Source organism: Lates calcarifer, linkage group LG13 (assembly GCF_001640805.2).
Source record: "Lates calcarifer isolate ASB-BC8 linkage group LG13, TLL_Latcal_v3, whole genome shotgun sequence".
NCBI lineage: Eukaryota > Metazoa > Chordata > Actinopteri > Centropomidae > Lates > Lates calcarifer.
This window is the reverse complement of record NC_066845.1, coordinates 11,782,807-11,797,535: the sequence shown is the minus strand read 5'-3', so window position 1 is coordinate 11,797,535 and position 14,729 is coordinate 11,782,807.

Sequence of the window (14,729 nt, the reverse complement as noted above, 5' to 3'; positions counted from 1 at the left end):
ATGCTCATTAGCCTGAGGCAGGAGTTGTCTCTGCGTAATAAGGCACTTCCACAGAGCTGGAGAGCCCAAGGTCAGTCCCAATGGAGATTTGACAGTGGTGGAAATAGATATGAAGTTACTGCGATCTGAGTTAATAATGAGTGAAAGTGAGTAAAAAAAAATTAGACATTCTGAAATTAAACTTCAATTGAGACAGTGGGGAGATCAAAGTCCTAATGTCACAATTTGTGTCTACATTTGCTGGTGAAAGTGGTCAGACTGCAGTTATCAGTAGAAAAATGCAGGACAGTCACAAAATAGTGACAGACTTAGAGCCAGGGGCCCTGCTGTTGTCCATGCTGGCTCATTTCAACATATTGTGGAATGTGTCCCTCTGCTCTACAGACCACTGATGGTGACTTTTCAAAGCAATGACTGAATAACATGGCATTTGCTGTTCAGGGTAGGGATAATGCCATGTAATTTTTATTTATTTATATATTATCCTAATAAGATAATTTGGTGTTAGAAATGATTACACAGCTCTCAAATTATCAAACAGTACACCAGCACTCCTGATCTGATCTACACCATAAGAAAATGCCAAATCCAAGTGTCTCAAGCATTCAGAAAGTCACTACTGAAGAATTTGAGTCATATAGTCGTATCTCTCAAATTCTCAAGGAAAACTTCCACATGACAGGAAAAGTTGTTGCAGCCCTGGGCGGTCTTGCGTTTCTGGTTCTCGGTAATCATTGTCATCAAAGCTATGCTGAGTTTGTGCAGGTTCTCTACATGTCTGTGAACACAGATACAGTTTCTTGTGAACTGTTTGATGAACACACCTATGTTTGGCACATAAACCCTTGTGAAAGTGTGTTTTAATAATTTATGGGGATGTGATTTTGCAATTACAGTGCATTCAAACCTTCAAAACAAGTTTTTGCCAGTGTCACACACACATCAAAGAGATTCTGCTTTTATATTTTAGGTAATTATGGTAATGTTGATTTTTTTTTTCTTTTTTTTGGAACTTACTTCTGTAATACTATTGTGATTATTGTAACACTATGTTCCTTATGTTTTATGTGGTTTCCGGTTATCTTTCTCTCACCAGCTACCTGATTTATAATCATGCTTAGTGAAAGTGGAGAACAGAATACAGTATACAGTATATGACACAGGAATCTCCTTACTTTATGTCTTCAGCTTGAACACATACAGTAAGTTGCATATGTTTTAACTTGAGTGAAGTCTTTGTACTTCACTCAAGATTATCCAAAATTATAATATCCCCCTTTATGGATGGACAGACAGAGAAAAGAGAATATGTTGCTAGCTAGTTTCTGGAGAACAAAGAAAGACTGCGTGTTTGTGGCAGATAAACACAGACTGCAAAAACACTCCATTGGTAAAGTTTGTGTGAATAAATCAAAATGAAAATCTCTCTCAGTCTGAGCACTCCTTAATATGACTCAGAACCTCATAATTTTGGGTAGGAGTTTTACAACTTTGAGACAGTGTTATTTGTGTATAAGTCTCAAAACTATTCAAAAAAGTATGAGTTTCTTTTTTTGCCATGTAAGGATTCTACATTTCAGCATCCCTGGGAATCTGTAGTGTTAAGTTTTCTCCAGACTAACAGACTGTTAAGGTCCTCTATCACTTCCAGGAAGACCAAGGACTGTTTCCATTTTGGCAGTTGAGACGGTCACCCAGGTCCAGCAGGCAGGTTTCCAGACATGAACTGGGACATGCGCTCCTCTACTTCATCTCTCAGAGCTGCCATAGGAACCGTGCAGTTGATGGAACAACACACATACTGTAACAGCTTGCAGTCTTACGGTTGAGTGAAGCCTGCTGATGAAGAACAGTAATATCAGTCATCAGCAGCGCAGAGCCAGCCACTGTATGAATGACAGAGCTCTTACACAACTCACACACACCACTCATATACAGGTATGTGGTCAACACACTGTATACAGCCAGACTCCCATTTGCACACTCATGCATGTAAGCGAGCACACAGATTGCGTCATCATGCCTTCAGTCAGGGCCTCACCTCTGGGAAACTCACAATCCTCCTTTTCCCAAAGCACAAATGGAGACATACTGTCCATTTTAAAAAACTGAAAAAGACAGATACTGTAGGCAATGAAACTTAGGTTTAATGTATACCAGTGGGTTAAACATGCATTGAAATAATGCCTAAATCCACTCAATTGATCATACAACACCTTTTTTACAAGGCAAAATCATATAAGCTGCCCTGTTCTCCCACATATTACTAGTGAGTGGTCTGGTTTGAAAAGAAAAGGCTCTTTCAGGTGATGAGATGTGAGTTTGTCAAAAGTTACATGGCCAAGTAACAGTGGAGTCTTAAACATCCCATTGGGTTTGTTGGCTTTCTCCCCCAACATAAAAAAAATATTGTTTACATTTTTTTATTCACCTTAACAGCATGTTGCTTCTGTTGGCAAGGTGTCATGGATTTTATCATTTATCTACTTTTAACAACTTCTGTTAATCACTATCAAATTGCATTACATTTTTTTTTGGTCCAAAAGCTGTATAACATCAAGTGGCAGTCCAGGCCTATGTCAAGTGGAAATTAGATTATGATAATTTAGTAATCGCCATTTTCGAGACACTTAATAACTCCTGGCCAGTGTACTGCAGAAATCCTTGGCCATCATGGACTCTATCACAGTCACTATTAAACATTAGGGGATTGCATGGTGCAAGCAATTAGCCTTTTCCTTGTTCCACAAAAAGACTCTGTAAACATCTTTGATTTATCATGACACTTCCACATAACCATAACTTACTTTATTGGTCTATAATCCTCTTTGCAGGGACACATTTCTCTCAGTGTTTCATCTATTTTACTGATCTCCATAAAAACAGAGGCAGCATAGTATTGTAGTTGGTGTTGGACTGTTGTCCTACACTAACATTGGAATATCGCATTGCATACCCACAGTTTTGAGCATCAACAGGCACATCCTGGCACAGTAACAGGTATGACAGCAGCACTACTCACTGAGCTGTGGTGAGGCACATCTGGCCAACATAAACATGCCAACTAGCTTGAAATCATTAGTTTGAAGATTCGGTCAAATGCCCATCTTGCAGTCACACTTGTGGGTGTAACCTCAAATTGGGAAATAATAACATGAATATTCTGTGATATCAGAGACTGCACACAATAGAGCAGGTCTGGTGTGAATTAGAGCATAAACATCCACAAAAGACAGATGAAAACTTAAACAGAAAATAATGTTTCTAATTAGTCTACAAATGTATCATATGTTTTTATTCATTGTTCTGCCACATTTTGGCACACCAGTTCAATTTACAGTAAATGTTCTTTGTCTTGGTGATGGAAACTGCAGTGATGCAACCAAACGGTGACGTTGTTCGAGGCCACAAACACACCATTTTCACACCCAGCTGGCCACAGGATTCGGTGCTGTGCAATAAAAAATAACACTCCTCTCTGTTGGGTAACAACAGCCCTACTTTGCTAAGGCTGTTTGCTTTCCATAGAAGAATTGTGTAAAAGGTTTGCACATGATGATAAAGAGGTACTATCATCATACTTGGTGGGCCTCCTCAACAAATTCAATTTTGTACAAGGCTTCTGTGATCTCACTCGTGTCCAGTCTTTTGTTCAAACACACCCTTGGGTGTTGATAGTTCCACCTGCAAGTTCTTCCTGAATGGAGAGATAATGAAGCTACATTCCCCTGACTGTTGCAAGTTGCAAGAATCAGCATTGTAGCAGAAGTCCAAAGCAAAAAGGCACCTTCACCTGGACTACACAGATGAAGACACCGGAGCAGTTCACAGTGGTGGTGGTGGTAGTGGTGGTGGTGGGGTGAACTGAGGGAACTGAAGAGAATGAATGACGAAGCTTTGTGGGAGGCAGACAATGAGTCGACTCATTGGATCTCACCCCTTGCGAGTCACTGGCCGGACCTAGAGGGAGATGAAAATGAAATATCACAAGCTGTCAACATTGTGTTTCTCTGCTCAACTTAACATGTTCTACGAATACAGTGAAGTGAAAAGAGAGCTCCAGGTTGGAGTAACTAAATTATGAGGTGTAAACCATGGGGGTATTGTGTCTCACGTGGTGATGAAGTGGCTTGAATACAGAAAGCACAGATTTTCTGTAACTTATTGGCTGTGATTTTCATATATTAAATATTCCAGAAAGAACTTGGACACCGTTGCTGTTTTTCTTCCTTCATCATTTTCTTGCTGTCATTGTCTCAGAATTAAAATGAGTTACTCTTGACTATAATTGTCTCAAAATTTTTGATCCTACAGTTGTTAAAAACTGTTTAAATATCTGCGGACTATGATTCTTCAAAGCCTTATTTAGGGAATTATCATAATCTATTGTTTAGTTTTTCACATTCCCAATCATAACTTTACATTTCTGGATATCTAAGTGGACCTTAGATAACCCTAAAGGAAATCTAATGTTGGGATCCCATGCGCTAAAAGGGGTTTCCAAATCTCACTCACCCTCTGACAGCTTTATTTCCTCAAACTGTTTATCTTTGCAGAAAAAAATTACCCACAAAATGAGTCTTCCCCACAGGACCTTTCAACATGTGCCTGTCAGGTCGCACAAGCAAGAGGATGAGTGATCAGCCAAAATGTAAACAGCATTTATTTATTTATTTATTTAGTTTCCTTAAAACAATCATCCGGCACATACTATGCAGAATGACCTCACCTCACTCCTTCTGTTCATGCTGAAACGTGTTCATACTGAGGGAAAAATGGCAAGGAAAAGCATTAGTAATACACAGCTGCTCGAAGGGAAAAAAAAGTGACATACATAGAAGATGTTGGAATGTCCTATTTATCCTTGTCTTCAGAGGCAGTTGATAGCATTAAAGCAATACAGTATTTTTAGGCATAAGATTAAGAAGCATACCCGATTATTGAAGCCTATCAGGTTCAGAGAAAAATGTTCAGGAACTGATGCTTTTACCACAAATGAAAAGTGGCTGAGAGAACTGTATGTGTCACAGGTCAGTCTGTGTGTTTCAGTATCCAAAGCAACATTGATACAGAATGGCTTGTGTGGGAAATACGATAAGAAGGTTGCCATTTTAAATCCTCATGCAAACAATCCAAGATAATAGAAATGACAAAACACTGGTAAAAAGTAAGAAAACTTAACAGAGGCCTCCTGTGTTGTACTTATAAGGATACACTAGAGAACACTGAATTAACTCTTAGGTAATTTGTTATACATATTACACCAGATGAGATATACTCAGACAACTCTAGAGTGTCCAGTGTGGACAGTTCTTTGGAGACATTATGATACAATGCATCTTAAGTCCCTCTGATGGGAGTACTTGGTCTAAGGGATTAGTTTGGTTCCACATTGTTAACGACTTAATTTGTTTTTGTCTTTTATTCCAGTTGCTCTGCCGAATCTCCTGACCACCATTATTTATTTCTGTCCATGGGTGCGACTGGTATGTGATGTAATGACGAACAAGAGGTTCAAACTGCTGAGTGAGGAAGAAAATCCACAGTGAAATGGCCGATCGCGACGTGTCACAGCCGTCTTTAAGATATATGTCGCTTGACTCTGCAGCTGGTAATTTCCAGTCAGCTGACAGGGGACCCTTCGTCATTTTTGTGTCTAAAGCAAGTCGTTATTATTGAGGAGCATCATTCAGCTTAAACTGCATAATGCTCAAGTGAAGAGAAATAAATATTTGTGCCCAAATGAGACACGTCTTTCAGATGTGTTAACTGAGAGTGCTACAAAGACTCCTCTGTCCCCTCCTGGTCTCTCAGACATGAGTCAGGCTGAGACAGGGAGATGATGTCTTGTAGTAACAGGCCTCCCTGCTCTTGGCTATGACGGCAACAGTAATGGAAAAAAAAATCTGTGTATTTACTTTAGTCATATGTATTGAAAGACTAGGGATGCCTTTTATCTCATTGTTTCTAACCAATTACTGTGAGAGGTGAGCCTCTCCCATTCTTTGTAGTGTGTTGTAGAAAAAAAGAATCAAATTGCTGATATGTGAAACAACTGCATTTGTAAAACCTGGTCCATCAACTCACAGTGTGAAAAGCCAAGTTTTAGAAACACATGAAAAACACCCCATATGGAAGTGTTGCTTGACAGTTTGAAACAAACAGTGCCACATGCAGATGTATTATTCACTCTCCTAACTGCTCCCATTCTGAAAAAGTTTGCACTTCTGATAGCCAGTGAAAATAATCACCTATGGTTTACAGAGAGCCTGGGGAATAGTTTGCGTTCAATCCAAACACTTGCACAGAGATGTTAGGTTCCCTTTTCTTTTTGTTTGCTAGAGTCGTGAGAATGTTTATGTTCAGATTAAGAAGTCTGTTCATTAGTCACTTCGTTTTAAAATCGTGATCTTCTTCATCTTAAGGCAGCCATTTTTAAAAGAATACAAACCTTTTCATTTAAGCTTGTCCCTTTGTGTCTTTTACAATCTACCCTTCTTGGTGAAACTCATCCCATCATTCACACAACACTAGCACAAAACGACAATAAAAAAGCAGCTGTGGCCACACTAGGTACTTACCAATAGGAAGTACCTAGAGATATGACTTCAGAAGAGTGGTAGTGGTTGTGCACCAGGACTAGAGACATTTTGAAGTGTGTCCCTCTCACACACAGACACACATGTGAACCACCCCACACACTCCCTGACCTGAAGTGTGCATCAAGGGATGGTAACAAGGTCCATATGTGGTCACTTCCTCCCTCCACTGCCCTAACGTGAGGGGGTAGTATTAACAGGACCACAGAATCTATTGATTTACTCTCCACAGGAAGAAGAAAGACACAAAGAGAGAAAGAGGAGACTTACAATCCTCCAAGAGCAATAACTTTCTTTGACACTGGGATGCGCATGAAGCAGCCGTTCTGGAAGCTTTTTACTTCCCATCACAGATCATGTAGACAGTCATCTGCATATGGAGAAGCTAAGTCCAAATGAAGTCTGCAAAGCAAAGATACCCGGCGCTGATGCAGCTTTGATTGTAATGGCTGGACAGCGTGATAACAGGAAATAAACTGCATAACTTTGGCACCTTGAAGTAGCATCTCATGATGTTTATGAGATGTTGAATGCTCACTGTTTTGCATATTTGTGCATCATCTTGTTCCTGGCATTAGTGGAGTCAAGCACCTACAAGTCTGATTTTAGCTAGAGGTGACACTTCAAATAGTGAAAAAATGAATGCTTATTACAAAATATTTGAAACAAAGGCTCACACAACATTTTGATTGCATCATGTGGGTCCAGTGGTGAGTAATTCATTTGTCATTGTGAATCTGTTTCTTTTCAAGCTCAAAGAAAATACGTTTTCCCAAATAACCCAGATATCGTTTTATCTGTGAGATTTAGGTGATTGCTTACCAATACTGAATGTGTCTATACATGATGGTGAAAAACAGGATCAACAGGGGGGAAGCATTAACCTGTGGAGTTGAGAAACAGACAGACGCAGACGCAGACTGGCTTTCAGACATTTGTCCTTTAGCCTTGGCTTTGTGTTGTTTTAAACTGTTGGTAAATAACTAGTGTGAATGATCCTTGGATGCCAAGTTGGTACAAAACATTGTGGATCTTCTATGTGAGACACAGTCATCTGCCAGTGGAATGAATGCATTGTTTGTTGCATTGTTACAACACTGATAAATGCACAAAACAACACCCACAATCCATTTGTTGATATTTTTCCCATCCCATCCAAGCCATTTGGATCCAATTAAAGGCAACATGTAAACAGTTCTTGTAATCTAGGAGACTCCGATGCAAACAGATGATTTATTGCTAATAATAAAATCACAGTAGAGTATTAAACTGGAGAGGATAAGTCAACGATCAACACTCTGCGTCAACTGTCCCCCTGTACAGAACAGTAAATACGTTTCAAGCCACTAGCGAAGCACAGTTTCCCATGGATGCGTTCAAAGGGTGGTATGAATTATTGACATATGTTAGAGGATTAGCGACACATTCTTCAAAACAATTGTTGTGTTTGTTTATTACTGTCTGAAAAGGGTTCCGGTCATTTTCTGTGTGTAGCAGACAAATAACTTTTGCACAATCCCCAAATGTGCCATATTTTGTGGTCTTTAATGCGTCATTGTGGGGAATCTGTCGGTGAATGTTACAGTATGTCACATGACAACGAAAAACAACACCCGTGTTCTGGGACAGAGGTAGATGGCAAAATGGGATTCCCCAAGTATCAGAGCACTTCTATAACACCTAGCAAAGTTTTAGAAACCTTAGAAACTTTCAGAGTTTCCCACATGGGGAGATGTTTCACAAGGGACAATAATTCATAACTTTCAAACCAATATTTATCAGCAGGAAATTTCAAATTGAACAATTTCCCTCACTGGAGTCTGTAGACTGTTAATTTTGTTTCTGATTGATAAGTATCTATTAAAGTACAGGGTGATTATTATATCTCCATATTAGTGCACAGGCTGCTTTAAGGACAAAGACAAGCATTAAAATCACAATGTGTAATTTTCTGTCGCAGGGGTCTCTCAGTCAAAATAATAACAAAAGACATTGTGTAGTAGAGTGGGATCATGGGAGTTGTTGTCTTCACCACCACTTCAATCACTGGTTTTAGCTTCTCCTAGTTAGAATTCCTTCACTATCAATTGTTCAGGACCCAAATTATCCGTGCAGTTCTCCTCCTGTCCAAAAGGAACTAACCAGGCTGCGAGTCGAGTTGCCGTTAACATTTACACAGCTTGTCTTTCTCATAACTTTATGATTCAGATGTTCAGGAGGTTCTTAACCAGGAGCCAGATAATCTGCAGAGGTCAACTCCTCTCCAAAACAGCTGGACCTGGTGACTATCCAGTAAAGAAAAAAAACACGGTATGAAGCAGTTTCATGTTAAAAATCAGTGTTTCTCCAATGCTGTTCAACAGACACAAGATGTCTTGGACGGACTATGAGCCGAGCTGCTGCTAAAATTTGCTTGGCTTGGTTTCTCTGCTAATAGATTACTCTAGGTTTGAAAATCATTTTTCAAACTTATTTTAATGCATAAAAATTATACCTTTAAAGTTGTCACATTAATCATTAAATAATGGATTGTTTGTTGAAATGCTAGCCTTTAAATCAGATTTTGAACCTTCAGTAACAGAAACAACATCAGTTAAGGCAAATGTCTCTACAGTGTATGTTCCTTTTTTGAGTTTAATCAGTCATAACAATATTTATGAACAAAAATAATGATGACCGGAGGTTAAGACTCGTAGAGTGACTTTGATTAGAGTTTGAATACTTTTCTGTGAAGCTTTTATTTCCAATGCAAATTCTTGTGCACCTACAGTCTGCCTATATTGTCTCTCTCTCAGCACCAGCTGTTTGTTGCTTCATTTTTCTGCAGGGAAAATTAAAGGGATGAGCAGTTTTGTCCAAGGCAGAATGCAGCCACCTGAAACAGTGATAATGTGTGCTAACAGTGATAATGGCAGTTTAATTGTACATCCATTCAGTGATGGATTGGTTTTTAGGCATGGTGAAAAAGAGCAGTTCACGCTGAAACATGCAAAAAACAGATTGCATATTCAGAGATATTTAACTTTCTTGTATACCTATATACTTGTATTCTTCACAGTAATATACTTACATAAGTCACCTCACCTTTTCCCAGGACAGATAATTGGGTGTTTTCAAAAAGCAATTTCCTCTTGTCTTAAATGACAGCCAATAAAACCTTAAAATGAATACAAAAAGACAGAATTTTATGCTTAGAGGCAATGAATTATTGTAATAATTAGGACAGGTCACATACTGAATTCAGCTTTGACCAAAAGCAGCAGAGTACTGGAGAGAGTGCCAAGACCAGAGCCAGGGCCTCACTGACTCACTGGACCTCACTGGTCTGTCAGTCCTGGTCCAGCAGCACAACAGGCATAATGAGGAACACCTGGTCTGACAACCAAGAGCCAAGTCAGATCTTACCTCAGTATGTGAGACACAGCTACTCAGAGGTATACTCCTATTGAAACTTTTCAATGCACCGCTCTAGTAAGAGAATGTTGCACACAGTAAAAGCATAAAACATGATGTTCGGTATAATTTAGATGCTTCCCCCTCCCTCTGTTTTCTGTCTTCTACCTCCATCTAGTGGTCACAAGTAAATAAAGTTCTTCTGCAGTTTTATTTGCTCTGTTGCATACACTGTATAACCTGTTGCCTTCCACAAAGTATCCCCTCATCTCTGATACAAAGTACAGATATCACTTGATTGTTTCTTTTATATGTATATATGCAAGGTGTAATGTCCAAGTCAGATAAGTAGTGTAGATGGCCTGGCTGCTTTTTGCACAATTTGTCCTCTGTTATCATTTAATAAATGTTAACTGTCATTATGTTTTATTTTGAAATATTTCTATAATGAACATCATTAAACAAGAACACTACATATTTACAGCATGCATTTTACAGCAAAATATGGCATCTATACTTCTTGGAATACAAGATCTCACACACAGACTTCTTTGTTATCACTGAAAATAGCAAAGGTATCAAGCTTATAATATGAAAATAAAATGTACTCATAAAATGTAATCATGAAACACTACATACTATTACTCCAACTCTGCCCAGGTGTTGATGAGTAGTTACTTCTATCCAACTACCACCAGAGGGCAGTGTACCACCATTGCCTGAAAGGGAGGGGGCAACCAGGTGAGCGTTTCTCAAGGTCAGTATTACACATCACACCGATTATTTGTGGAGGTAATAGGGTTCACTAAACGTACAGTAAGATGGAGTAGAAGATCAGTTCCTGACAAGGCAACACTTTGGCAGAGAAGACTGAAGAGAGGTTATGAAAATGTCTTGAAGAGGTATGATACTGCAGCCCCAGGAACTATCACAGTTGGGCTGAAAATGCACACTGGTTCAAATCACTTCAACCAATTATGTGAAGGATTATGATTGCTCTTCTGTTTAAATGAGTCAGTGAGTTACTCACTAACACATCCACCGTGGTGCTTATAATTTGTTTTCTCAATTCCAATCACATCAGCTGAGACTAAGGATGCCGTTGGCAGTGGAAGAAAACATCACTATTAATAAGCCCCTCACTGGCACACATGCACACACACACACACATACGCACAGCATACACTGTGTCAGGGAATGACAGAGAGAAGGGTTGGTCTGTCTTTAGCAGAGGCTGCAGTGGTTGCACCATTTGCTCACATGCTGGCAGATGCGCGCACACACACACACACACACACACACAAACCATCTCTGAACTCATCCATGAGAGAAGGATCTGAGCTGTGGAGGAGCTGAGTTAGCCGCACAGACACACATACACAGATAACCACACACACACACACTGAACGCCTGAGCCCCCATTGGTCGGCGTCTCTCCACCCCACCGCGGGAGTCTCTGAGGGGTCTGCTGCAGTACTCTGCTCCAGGGGCCTGGAAACGCTGGAGTGAGCCATTTTTTTTTCTCCTTACTTCTATTTTTGGGCTGGATATTGGAGGTCCACAGCCTCCCTCATTTTCCACTGTTTCTCTACATACTGGTTCCCAGTGTAGGCTGCTTGTAAAGCTTCAATCCCCTACTCTGCAGATAGAAACAGCAGCAAGGCCTGTAGCTCAGACAGGCAATATGATACCACTGAGAATCTGTGCAATAAGCTAGTGAGGAAGGACGCATAAATCGTGCCTCCGCTGCAGGGCCCAGGGGCAGCAACCCAGTGCTCAGCCAGCCATGTAGGCTCAGGCCACAGCTAAAAGAATTTGGAAGGGACCCTTCCTGCAGCCCATCCCCCCATACAAGAAGACATGATTTAACTAGTCTCCTCCCAAGCGAGGAAGGAATCCATGACCGGCGTTTTGTTGTTTTTAAGTCAAACCCAGAGGTCTTGTTTTACATTTTCTGCCTGACACTGCATCAATCAGTAAAGAAAAAATATCCATGACATTGTATTTAATTTGCAATACATGGTGAAATGTGAAAGAAAAAAAAAACATCCTAGATTTTGACCCAGAATTTCAAGATCACAATCCAACTCTAATTTGTCTCACATCACATATCACAAAGGCTATTTAGAGCTCCCTCTACTTCTCACAGGGGTGTTACACCTGAGGGAGAACACTGCATAATAAAGGCAGGGTATGATAGGTGGGTTGTTTATTCTGCCATCAATTATTAAACACAGGTATGACTACAGGTCATGAGCAGAACTATGATATTTAGATATGCCCAGTGAAGCTGATGATGATAAACGCAGCTACAGTGGGCAGCTTTTAGAGGCATGTTGCTCTGAGGTGAATATTTACACAGAAAATTATAATTAATAAGTAAAATTAGGCTTTAACAAAAGAAAAAGGCAGCGCGCTGTGGGTGTGCGGGCACAACCTGCAGAGGATCAATCAATCTCATCAGTGAGAACTCTTCAACCTCAGTTCTGGAGTAAAACACAAGAGTATCTGCCCACATTCATAAAATAGAGGGAGGTCCCTAATTCCACAATAGCCTATAGGGCTTCAGATTCATGTAGGAACCTGTCAGAGGGAAGAAGCATGTTTATGAATGAACAAGCTGCTTCTCTGCCCGAGTTCAGTGTGTAGTGTGTTTTGCAAACGGGTGACTGAAGAGTCCTGTGTGGTTTGGACACAGCCTTCATTGTATTTTAATCACATTGTGTGCATTTTTACGCATTTGCTTGATTTTAATGTGTGCATTTTTAGAAAAGCATTAATAAACTTTAAAAACAACAAATTAGGGGCGAAACCAGACCATTTGCAGTTTTGGGAGATGTGTTTTGGGTGTAGAAAGTTTTCATATTCCCCCAACTGTTAGGTTATAGAGTTGATTGACAGTATATGGTTTTGATGTTTGGATTTTACGCAGTGGTTTCTGTATCTCCGCGGCCTCAGAGATGGGTATCCGGCATATTGATAGTGGTGAATGCCAGCGGGCATTAGAACAGCAAGCGGCCATCTGCCAGCCTAGCGAACTAGCAACCCCACCAGCTGCAGTCGCAAAACGCCCTACAAAGCAGGACATGCATGCAGCTTCTGACGTCTGCGGCCACACTGCGCTACAAAGCCCAGAAAAACCAGGAGCGGAAACAATGAGAATCAAGCTTATAGACGCCGCATAGGTCCACGAACCAGCAAGTTTTTTTTGAGAAGAGGCTGCCGTTAAGTGCACATCAGTTCATTTCGGATGACCGGTTTGTGCGATTATTTTTCCACGGTGAAAAAATATACATAAAAAGACTCATGCAGGGGCACTTTAATACCCCGACATGGCGACGGCAAGAAAAGGGAGAGAGCTTTTTACTATTTTGGAAACTAGCGCGGACACAGAAAGTACCACCGTGTGTGACAGTCAAGACTCTCCGCTTAATCTTTCAGCCGATGTGAAGTGGTTTGAAATTCCGTACAGAAAGCCAGACTCGGACGAGGAAGACGAAGTGCGGGAGGAGGAGGAGGAGGAGGACGGCGGCGAGGGGGAGAATGGATTCACGAGCACAGCAGCAGCAGCAGCAGCCGCGGCGGCGGCGGTGGCGGCGGCGGCGGAGACTGCAGACGCGGCGGCCAGCTTCATCGCGGGAGGAGGCTGCAACATAATTTTAGTCACTGGTAGTAATGGGATCAAGCACGACGAGGAGGAGTACGCAGAGGACTGTTATTATTCTACCTCCACTAACTGCTCCGATACCACCTCGAACGATTCGGATATTGATTTCTCCGATTTGGAGGAGGAGGAGCGCAGGAGTTTTTTCAGCTTTGAAGACGACTTGGACGAGGACTGCACTTCTCCCGACTTCTGGGGCGAACCTGACCAGGTAATTTCAATCGAACCATTCTCCGCTGTCAGCGGCCCTCAGCACTCGCTGGGGGATGATGCTGACACCCGTGACTATTTCCGGATACTCTTCCCAGATTCTCTTTTTGAACACATGGTAGAACAAACAAACAATTACGCCCTCTATCGGCAAAGGAGGAGTGGAAAATCAGACCCCCACTGGCACCCCACTGATGTCAGGGAGATGAAAGCTTATGTAGGTCTGAACATTCTTATGGGCATCAATCAGCTTCCGGACACTGGCATGTACTGGGCCAGTGACATTTTCATAGGAAACGCGGGCTTTAAAAAAACGATGACAGCCAGGCGCTTTGAAAAACTCACCCAGTACCTCCAGCTGTGTGACCGTGAGTCCGAGCCCGTGCGCGGGGAGCGCGGATATGACGGTCTGTTCAAAATCAGGCCTCTCCTTGATGTGGTGGAGAACACCATGTGGGACGCGTACACGCCCAATCGCTGCTTGACCATAGACAAGTGTGCCATTGTGATGAAGGGACGTTTCTCCCCCACCCAGTACATGCCCTCCAAGCCCCTGAGGAAGGGACTGACTGTGTGGATGCTGTGTGACTCGCGCTCGGGCTACTGCCACCGGGCCAAGATCTACGTGGGCAAGCCCGGTGAAGACGAGGCGGCGGCCTCCCTGGGCTACAGGGTGGTGACCTCCCTGGTGCGAGGCCTGGAGGGTCAGTACCACCACCTCTTCATGGACAGCTTCTTCACCTCAGTGCCCCTCCTCCAGAGGCTGCTGAGGGACGGGCTTTACGCCTGCGGGCCCACCCAGCCCGGGCGCAAGGGTTACCCAGAGGTCCTACGCCCGCGTAACGTCGGAAAGCTGTCCCAGG